Source organism: Mesocricetus auratus, unplaced genomic scaffold, assembly GCF_017639785.1.
Source record: "Mesocricetus auratus isolate SY011 unplaced genomic scaffold, BCM_Maur_2.0 Super-Scaffold_100022, whole genome shotgun sequence".
In the NCBI taxonomy this organism is placed as follows: domain Eukaryota; kingdom Metazoa; phylum Chordata; class Mammalia; order Rodentia; family Cricetidae; genus Mesocricetus; species Mesocricetus auratus.
In genome coordinates, this window is record NW_024429203.1 from 16,377,745 (window position 1) to 16,387,547 (window position 9,803).

Sequence of the window (9,803 nt, forward strand, 5' to 3'; positions counted from 1 at the left end):
CGTATTTCCAAATATATATTTAAGACAGACAAGATATGGAAGGCCCAGATCCTTGTCCAGGAAAGACTTGTCACAATTTGGGAGTACTGTAATACCTTCAACTGTTTGCTCCTCAGCCTCTCCCTTCTGCTGATGTGAGATATGGGACTTCTAATAAGATTAGCCCAATGCTAAACTTTCTAAGTACAAAAAGAGTAATTTATTAATAATACAAATAGTATTTTTTATTATTTGTTTTCTAGCTCCACAAAGATACTTTTCTCTGGATAAGCTCTGCGCTGTCCCACATGCCAACCACTAGCAGCATGTGACGGTCGGGGACCCGAATATGATATTTCTGTTATAGGCCTCAGCTCAACTCCAGGAGCTCGAATCTCCTATTGTCTTTTAGATATCTGCTGGTTACCTCCGGATGGCCTGGCCACAGTGGAGAATGACTTCTAGTTTGTGTAACAATAGACCTAGGCCACATGCCCATCATGAGGGCTAGTGGGACAAGCCTGGAGACTAGTGGGATGTGTCTGCAGATTGTTGAGATGTGCCATTACAGAAAGTCTGAGGGCTTGTGTACATGCATTCTAGGACCATCTCTAAGGTTAAAGTTTTTCCTAGTCAGTCCTATATACATGATAATAGATGTCTTCTTCTAGTACCCCCCCCGCTTTTGGAAAGCTTTTTAAGAGGATGCTTGACCAAACTATGGTCTCCAGTATGGACTGAGAGCCCTCCTGAAATGACAAGATGTCTGTCTCGTCCTTAGCGCCGCTGGGTAGCTAAGACTTCCCTGATCCATACTTCCCCACTCAGGGTCAGACCCAGGGCTATTTGGCTGGTTCCGAACACAGCCCTAAAGACATCAGTCCAGAATAGATGGTCCCTGCATGGTAGGACTGATACTGGCCAGACTCTGGCATGTGACTACCTAAATGTAGGTTTATTTCTATTTACACATCTGTATGTCTATGCATATGTGGCCATGTGTGAGCAGATGGCTGTGGAAGTCAGAGGAAGGCTTCAGGTCCTCTAGAGCTGGAATTACTGGAAGTTATAAGACACCCCATATGAGTCTTTTGGTCAGCTATCTAAATTTAGATTAATTTAAAAGTAAAGCCCATTACGATGGTGCATACCTGCAATCCCAGCACTGAGAAAGCTGAAGCAGGAAAAGCACCTTAAGTTTGAAACTAGCCCAAGTTACCTATTGAGTTCAAGGCCAGCCTGAGCTGTGTAGCAAGACCCTGTCACAAAATTGTAAATTAATTAATTAGATGAAATTCACCATTTGTTTTCTTAGCCCTATTAGCCACATAGCACTAACCTCTACCGTACTTGACACTGGCAATACAGAACCATCCCATTAGTTCAGGAAGTTATAGTGAATTGTGTTCATATTGTAGAGCATCTAGCAACTATGGCCCCATAAAAAAGTCTAAGAATGTCTGAGAAATGAAGCTGACACCATCAGCAAATGGTTGACGTGATGGTGCTTGAGCCACTCATTTCCAGCCTCCACCCTACTTTTGTTACAGAACACAAGAAATCACACTTTTTTTCCCTGCTAATAATTCAATGTGAATTTCTACCATTGATGACCAAAGGGCCTTATGTTGTTTTTGTTTTGAGACAAGGTCTAATAGTGTATCTCTGGGTGTCCTTGAACTTACTACATAGACCAGGCTAACCTCAAACTTAGAGCTCTTCCTGCCTCTGCTTTCCAGTGCTGGGATTAAAGGTGTGTACCACTATGCCTACCCAAGCAAAAGTTCTTAACAAATCACATTTCTTAGTTTCCAGATAGTCCAGCCTGACTGTGGCAAGGACGTTGTGAGCAGCCCAGTGGAATGGGTGTTGGGAACCAAACTCAGGTCCTCTGGAATCATGGGAGCGTTCTTAACTTCCGAGCCAGCTCTGCACTTCCTGAAAGCCCTTGCTTTCTTTTTACCCACTGTTTACTCCCGGACCTGGCTGAGAGCTGTTGCTAGAATGCTTGCCTAGCGTGCATGAAATCCTGGGTTTGATTCCCAGCCTCACAAAAACAAAAAAACAAAAAACAAAACAAAACAAAACAAAAAAAAAGGAGGCAATCATAATCCTAGCTCTCAGAAGGGTGGAGGCAGGGGGATCAAGACATGGAAGATTTTTCTCAGCTACATAGTAAGTTTGAGGCGAAAGTTACTGAAGGAGACACTATTTAAAAAAAAACAACTTAAGAATAATTTGTAAAGGGCAATTCAAACCTAATACCTACCAGAGGTTTAGATGCAACTTCCCTAACTATATTTAAGCTCCTAAATAGGGATAGTGCCAACTATTACTTATTTTGTTTTTTTGGTGCTGGGACTGATCCCAGGCCTTGTGCAGGCTAAGCACATGCTCTACCACTGAGCCCCAGCCCCAGGCCAGCTATTGCTTTTGAAGGTGCCCCACCCCCTCAGCCCCCCACTCCCATGGTCCATCATTCTTAATGTTTAGAACACAGAGTTCTCTTCACACAGTAGGCAGTTATTGGATGCTGGCCAGCTGATTTTCATTTCTGTGCCCCCCTCTTTGGGAGGCGGGTGAGAAGGGGTGTGTGTGTGAGAATGAATCCTTGCCTGGGATGCTGTCGGTGGGTGGACACCATCTGAGGACCTCAGAGAAGGGAAACAATGGTGCTTTTGAGGAGAGGGGCATCATCCGTGGCTTCCCCATGATTTCCCAGCCTGTTTATCGCCAACACCAATGCCTTACAAGAGCGGAGCTCCAAAGATGCCCCCTACAATGTCCTCACATCTTAAGTAGGTCAGCAAAAGCTGCCTGGCTCTCTCCAACTCTTTAAGGCCAATTAATTTCTTCCCTTTGTCCCTCTGGAGAGCTGCTGAATAGGGCACGTTTAGCAACCATAGCCTCAAGCCCGAGTTCCTCTGGGTTTCTGAGGGGATGAGAATTCTATTCAGAAATCAAATATTTACTCTCAGCACAAAAGGCTTTGATGTGTTTTCAGTTTCCAGGACAGAAATGATAGCAACTCCTCTCAGTCTCTCAAAATTTACACAGAACCCGTGGGTGCCCCCAGGATCACATATTTCTCCAAACAAGTCCTGCAACTATTGGAGATATACTGTGGACATCTCCACAGAAACCCTTTGCTCTAAGTGTCTCATCATATAGAGAGAAATATCCAGGCAGCAAAGCCACTGTTGAAGGTGAAGGGCCTAGGAAGGGGAGGGGGTGCCTTCTGACTCCATCTCCACTTTCTAGTTGCTGTTTCTCAGAAGCCACTCAGAGTAAGGCCACCTAAGGAAACTTTAGAAAGAAAAGGAAGAAGAAAAAAAAGGGTCCTTGGAGAGGGCCATTCCTCACTGTCCAAGCTTCAAAAAGCTTGCTGTGAACCCTGGGAGCTAGTTAATCTGCCTCTTGTTCAGAAGTTGCCGGCCAGGGCCAGCCCTGCCTCCTCACAACAAAGCTGCACACAAATTCCTTGTTTCCCAGGCAACGCTTCACAGCTCTACAAATCTGCTGGCAGCAATTGCCCTGTAGCCTCTCTCCACCGCATCGTCGCATTGAACTGGAGAGAGCAGCGGCTATGGCATTGTTGTGCGTAGGCTTACGAATCAAAACCAAAAATACCTTTGGCAACAGTGGGGAGGGGCACAAGGAATGGACAGCAAGGCCAGCTCACACCCAGAACTTAGTCAAAGGTTCCGGTGGCAAAAGGCAAGACCAAAACTGAGACTCAAGTACAGGGAGGAGGGCTTCCTGCAAAGGCTGGGCGTCAGGGTGAAGAAAGGCCTAAGTTTTCTTCATCATCAGCCTGGAGTCCTTGGTCTAACCTATAGTAGCTACATGATTTTAGCAAGTTACTGACCTTTCGGAAGTTTAGGTTTTGTTTGTAAGATGGTTATTATAATCTCTAAAGCAGGTGTTGGGAGAATTGGATTAATAATGACAAGTAAAGTGTCTGACAGAAACAGGTGAGCAGAAAGACACACACACACACACACACACACACACACACACACACACACACACACACGGAATCAGAGAAAGGAAGTTCTGGGTGAAGTACTGTCATAGGAGGATCGGGTTAGAAGTCAGGGAAAATGTCCTCTTGCCCTCAGTTGCAGTCCTCAATTCTAGCTGTCCACGATTGCTTCAGAGGCCGTCTACTTTTATTTACTTCCTTTACAATCTGTGTCTTGTTCTCCAACATGTGATAACCTGTCCTTTGCTCTGTGCTCCTAGCTGGAGTTCAGATTCCTCTTCCAACTCATAGGTTCCTGCGGGTGTAGGACTGAGGTCCCTGCTCCTGGGTTGACAGCTCTCTTGCGATGTGACCCTCACAACCAAGCAGTGTGCTTCCTCAAGGTCATCAATCTCTCTCGTGTGACTTAATCAAGTGACCGGCTGACTTGTTACTGTGGTGGGCATGTTCTGTTGTTTCGAGAGAAAGGGAGGGGCCTAGGAATCAAACCCAAGGCCTTATGCATGCTACACACATAGAATGTAAATATGATATGGATGGGTCTGGGAGGAGCTAAAAGGGGAAGTTAGGGTGAGTATGATCAGGGTACATTGTATGAAATTCTCAAAGAATTAGTAAAAATATATTTTAAAAAGAATGTGAGTGGGATAAATTTTAAGAATGTGAGTGGGATCAATTTTTCTGAAGGTCTCAAAGAAGGCGGGTGGGGGATGGGTGAGGCATTAACTATACCCCAAGCTGTTCTCACAGCTGTTGCTTTCTAATCTCCTCTTCCTGTCTTCATTTCTTCCCTTGCTATTCTTTTCCATCCCCAAATTCATGTTTATTTTTTAACATTTTAAATTACTTATTTATTCCTATTTTATGTGCATTGTATGTGTTTTGCCTGCATGAATGTCTATGTGAGGGTGTCAGATCCCTGGAACTGGAGTTACAGACAGGTGTGAGTTGCCGTGTGGTTGCTGGGAATTGAACCCAGGTCTTCTGGAAGAGCAGCCAGTGCTCTTAGCCTCTGAGCCATCTCTCCAGCCCCTCATGTTTATTTGCAATGCAAAGTAGTTTGTCTTTTTATTTCTTGATATACTCAAGGCCTTACTTACTCCTCCTTGTGGAATTTAGATATATTTCTTGCTAAAGAAAATTCCCTTCCACAGGGCAGCTTTGGTGGCATTTGTGGAAGAGTTGGTTTTTGTTTTGTTTTTTTCCACTCTACTGCCAAAGAGTATTTACAGTTTGGCAAAAGAGACAGATATGATTCAAATAATAGCAGGAAGTGAATAAAGAGAAGGGCAGGGAGAGGGCTAAATATAAAATCACCAGTGATGCAATACTGTCACTAAGGGCAAGTGGAAACCTCTGGCTGTATTTTCACCCTTCCCAGAGCCCAGAGACCAGAAAGAGGCCAATAGGTGAGGACACGGGCAAATCTAAGGCTAGAATTGTTTTTTAAAATCGGTATGTTTTTGTACACATGCATGCTTTATATTTTCCTGACTCTAATTTTATTTTTATGTTAATTAATGGGTACGTGACATTTTTATAATAAATATATATAACATATTTTCATCTTATTCATTCTCATACACTTTTTTACCCCATTCCCACAATGCTCTCCACTTTCCCGACCAATCCTTCTTCTACTTTCATATCTCTCTTTTTTTGTGACTTTCTCCCTCTGTAGACCTGGCTGCCCCTGAATTCACTATGCAGCCCAAGCTAGGCTTGAACTCATGGAACTCCTCCTGCCCCCACCTCCTGGGTGCTGGGATTACAGGTACACACACAGCAAATGCTACCTCTTCTGCTGTACTTACTGTTGTTGTTTTGCAATTCCAGGAATTGAAGCCAGGGCCTGGCACACATACTGGGTGAGGGCTGTAGCACTGAGCTACATCTCAAGCCTTTTTCTTTTATTATTTTTGTTGCTGGTATCTCAAGAGTCTTGGTCCACCGGTCAATAACACTAACTGTGGACAAATCAGCCAGCGTCTCCGCCCCTTGGTGTCCTTCGCTGGGAATTGAAGAAGTTGAATGAGGGCATATTTTGCTGCAGGGGGAGTCTACTGCTCTGGGTCTGCCCTGCCAGTCCTGTAAGACTACCAGCCCTTGGAAGGCAGAGCATACCTTTTCCCGGCTTCTTTTCTCCAGTTCACGAAGAAGCTTAGTTTGGATGGTGACTCAGTTAAAACTACTAGCTTCCCCCTTCCCAGAGTTTCAGCTGATGCATACGTGCATGGTGGTTGGATGGGGTGGGGGAGGCTCTGTTCTGAGCTATAAGACCTCTGTTGGAGCCAAATGCATAGTTGTGAGGACAGCAGTCCTGGGTTGCTCAGAGGGCAGAGGTGGGGAGCCAGAATCCACCCCCCCAAACATTTAAGTGAATACGCCCAGAGGGAAAACCCAAAGTACATATGGAAGGATGACAAGGTAAGCAAGGACCAATGACACAAAAGCAGTCCTTTAACTAAAGAGCCTTTATTTATTAGAAGAGAAGGGCGTATAAGCAGCAGATTATAAGCATCTACAAGTCTGCTCTTCGCAAAACCACCTAAAACAGGATTGCAAAATTATGCATTGTTCTCTGAGACAGAAGAAGGCAAGGAAGTGCCGGTATGTGTTTATAGTTGTTGTGATCTTCCGCTCACTGTCCTGAGCTCTGCTTGTTAAGGTCCTTAAGTAGTTCAGTCACAGGGACACTCAGGCTGCTTCCTCCTTTCTTCTGTCAACCCGAGATCCTCTCTCGGAAGGGTTAGGGTGAGTGGAAAGAGTGTAGGTGCTCTGTAGCAAGAGGCCGACAGTACCGGGGTCTCTACGCGCCACTCTGAGATCCCCTTGCTGGTCTCCGGAGCTACTTTCCGGCTCCTGCCACCACACTTGATCTGCCTCATCTCCTCAGGCAGCAGAGTTCCCACACACAGGGGCACCTGTGCGCCCTGTTCTGCCCTCTGCCAGACACCTCCGAGTCTTCCGCGGGCTTACATACACTCCAGGGCACTTGCAAATTCTGTACAGGAGTCAGGACCCTAGGCCTCATCGCCAGAGTGGGGAAAAAACAGGGTGTTGAGTATTTAAACTCTTTTTAGCCCCTCCTCTGCCACAGTTCATTTTTCACATTACTTCAGACTAAAAACACCAGACAGCAGGCTTTCTGTTTCCTGAACATCCTGTTTCCTTTTCCCACTCAGGAAATCTCAAGCCATCACAAACAAAAGTGACTCCTCTAAAACATTAAAAAATAATAATAACTGGGATCTGGTCTACAGGCTGCTCCACGATATGACAGAGGGACAGATAAAAGGAATTATAACACTCGTTTGTCCTTTACATAGACTAGCTATTAAGGTTTTCAGCTTCTTACTAACTTTAAAACACAATTTTAAATGCCAAGAGCTACAAGCTGATTTTCCCTTCTGCTGGAACAATAGCTTTCTGGAAGCAGACAGGTGTCTCGAGTTGTCTACGCAAAAGTCACACACTCAGAGATAGAAAAGGACAATTTTTTTACAGGTTTCAGAACATTATCTGTAGTTCCACCAGGATGCCCTCCCTGGCTCAGATGAGCAGCATGGTGTTGCTTCAGTCTTAGGAAACTGGCCTAGCTGGGCTTGGTCCAGTTTGCAAAAAGCATAGGTAGAGACAGTTGCTGTGCTTCCAAAGCTAAGACCAGGGATAAAAGTGAATGATGGGGAGTTTTGAAGCCAGGTGTGGTAGCACCTGCCTGAAATCCTAGCATTTGGAGATTGGAGGAGAAGAATCAGGAGTTCAAGGCAATAATGAGAACTTCTCTCAAAAAGAAAAAGAAAAGAAAAAGAAAAAAAGAGTTTTGGTCTTACAGGAATAAAATGAATGAAAAAGAAAGGAAGGGAAGGCAACCTCGAAAAGGAGGGAGGCTGTGGGGACTGTTGGGACAACCCTGGCACCAAGCCTGCTGACCTGAATTCAATACCTGGGACCCACATGGTAGAAAAAGAGAATCAACTCCCCCAAGTTGTCTTACACACACACACACACACACACACACACACACACTAAACTATAATTTTTGTCTTGTTTTTTGAGACAGGGTTTCTCTGTTTAACAACCCTGGCTGTCCTAGAACTCACTCTGTAGAACTGACTCACCTCAAACCCAGAGATCTGCCTGTCTCTGCCTCCTGAGTGCTGGGACTAAACCTTTTTATTGTAAAAGGTTATGGGAGAAGGACTCATGAGGCCTCACCTCTTCTGAAAGAGTTAGCTAATTCATGGTTGCTGAGGGGAGACACAGTCATGTTCCTTGGTGGTGTAACCACGGGAAGGTTACCCACCCTCCACCAATGCTCATGCAAGCAACCCTAATTAAACTCACTCACTCACACACACACACACACACACACACACACACACACAAGACAGAACAAAACAGAGCTAAATAAACAAATAACTTACTTAGCTTATTTTCCAGTCCCCTCCCAGCTTCAGAGAGCTGTTTCTTTGCTTCCTTGCTTGGCCATCCCCTGACTTCCCCCAAAAAGGTATGAAATTGGCAAGAGGCCTTATTGGGAAGGTATTCCCAGAAGGACTGGGAGGGAATTAGAGAAGGTAATGGGGAGAGGGGACAAGAATATACTATATAAATGTATGAAATACATGATTTGCTTTTTAAAAAGGGAGTGGGCTGTTAAAACAGGGCATAGCGGTGTACACCTGGAATTCCAAATCTTGAGACTTGGTAGAAGGAAGATCAGGAGCCCCAAGTCATCTTCAACTATATAGAAAGTTGATACCCAACACCCTGTCTCAAGAACAAAGACAAACAAAAAAATGTGGAAAGGGCTTTACATTGCCACCTGCGTACTGCTAGTGAGACTATAAATGATTTAGGTTCTTTGGAAAACAGTTTGGGTGTTCCATAAAAACTTAGAAATAGGTGTGGTGGGTTTGGTGTCACCTACAAAGCATATCCATAATAGGCAAATCCACATAGACAGAAAGTCGATCAGTAGTTAATGGGGCTGGAGGGAAGGAGTATAGTGAGTGACAGCTAAGAGAATGAGTCTTCTTTGAAGAGAACTAACTGGAATTGGATATTTGTAAGCGTTTCAGAATCTGGTGAAAATACTAAAGCCAGTGAACTATACATACTAATGTGAATTTCCTGACATATGAATTATATCTTAATTTAAATGTTTTAAACATAAAAAGAAGGGAAAAAAGCAAGACAGTGTAGAGTAGCCCTCAACGTTTAAGTCTATCAACACAGACTAGTTTTGACTTTAAGATTAAATACATTCACCTATAACTAAGAAAAATAATATAGAAATGAGATGTCCTTTTCGATGTTTTGTTTGGTTGGTTGATTTGGGTCTCTGTTTTATTCTGATTTGTTTTGTTGAGGTGGGGGTCTCACATTGTAGCCCAGTCCAGCCTGGCACTCATGATGTAGCCCAAACTTGCCTCCAACTCCCAGCAATGTTCCAGAGGCTCAATTCTCCAAGTTCTGGAATCACAGGCATGCATCACTATGCCTGTTTTGGTTTTTTTGAAACAGGTATCACTGTGAACCTTAGGTTGGTCTTGAACTCACAATCTTCCTGCCTCTGCCTCCTTGGTGCTGGGATTACAGGTATACACCGCCACACTCAGCCTGCAATGCTTTCTCCTTAATGAAGCACTTGCTGAGCATTCTATACCATAATCTTCACAGTCTTCCCCACAACACCTCCAAGGAGGCTATTGTTTTAGCCATTTTACAGAGGTAAAATCAAGGACCCAAAGATATTGAGTCTTTTATGAGCATTTTAGGAGAAGGCACCGCCATTGAGGGGGTGAAGGAACAGACTTGAGAGACAGGAGGACGC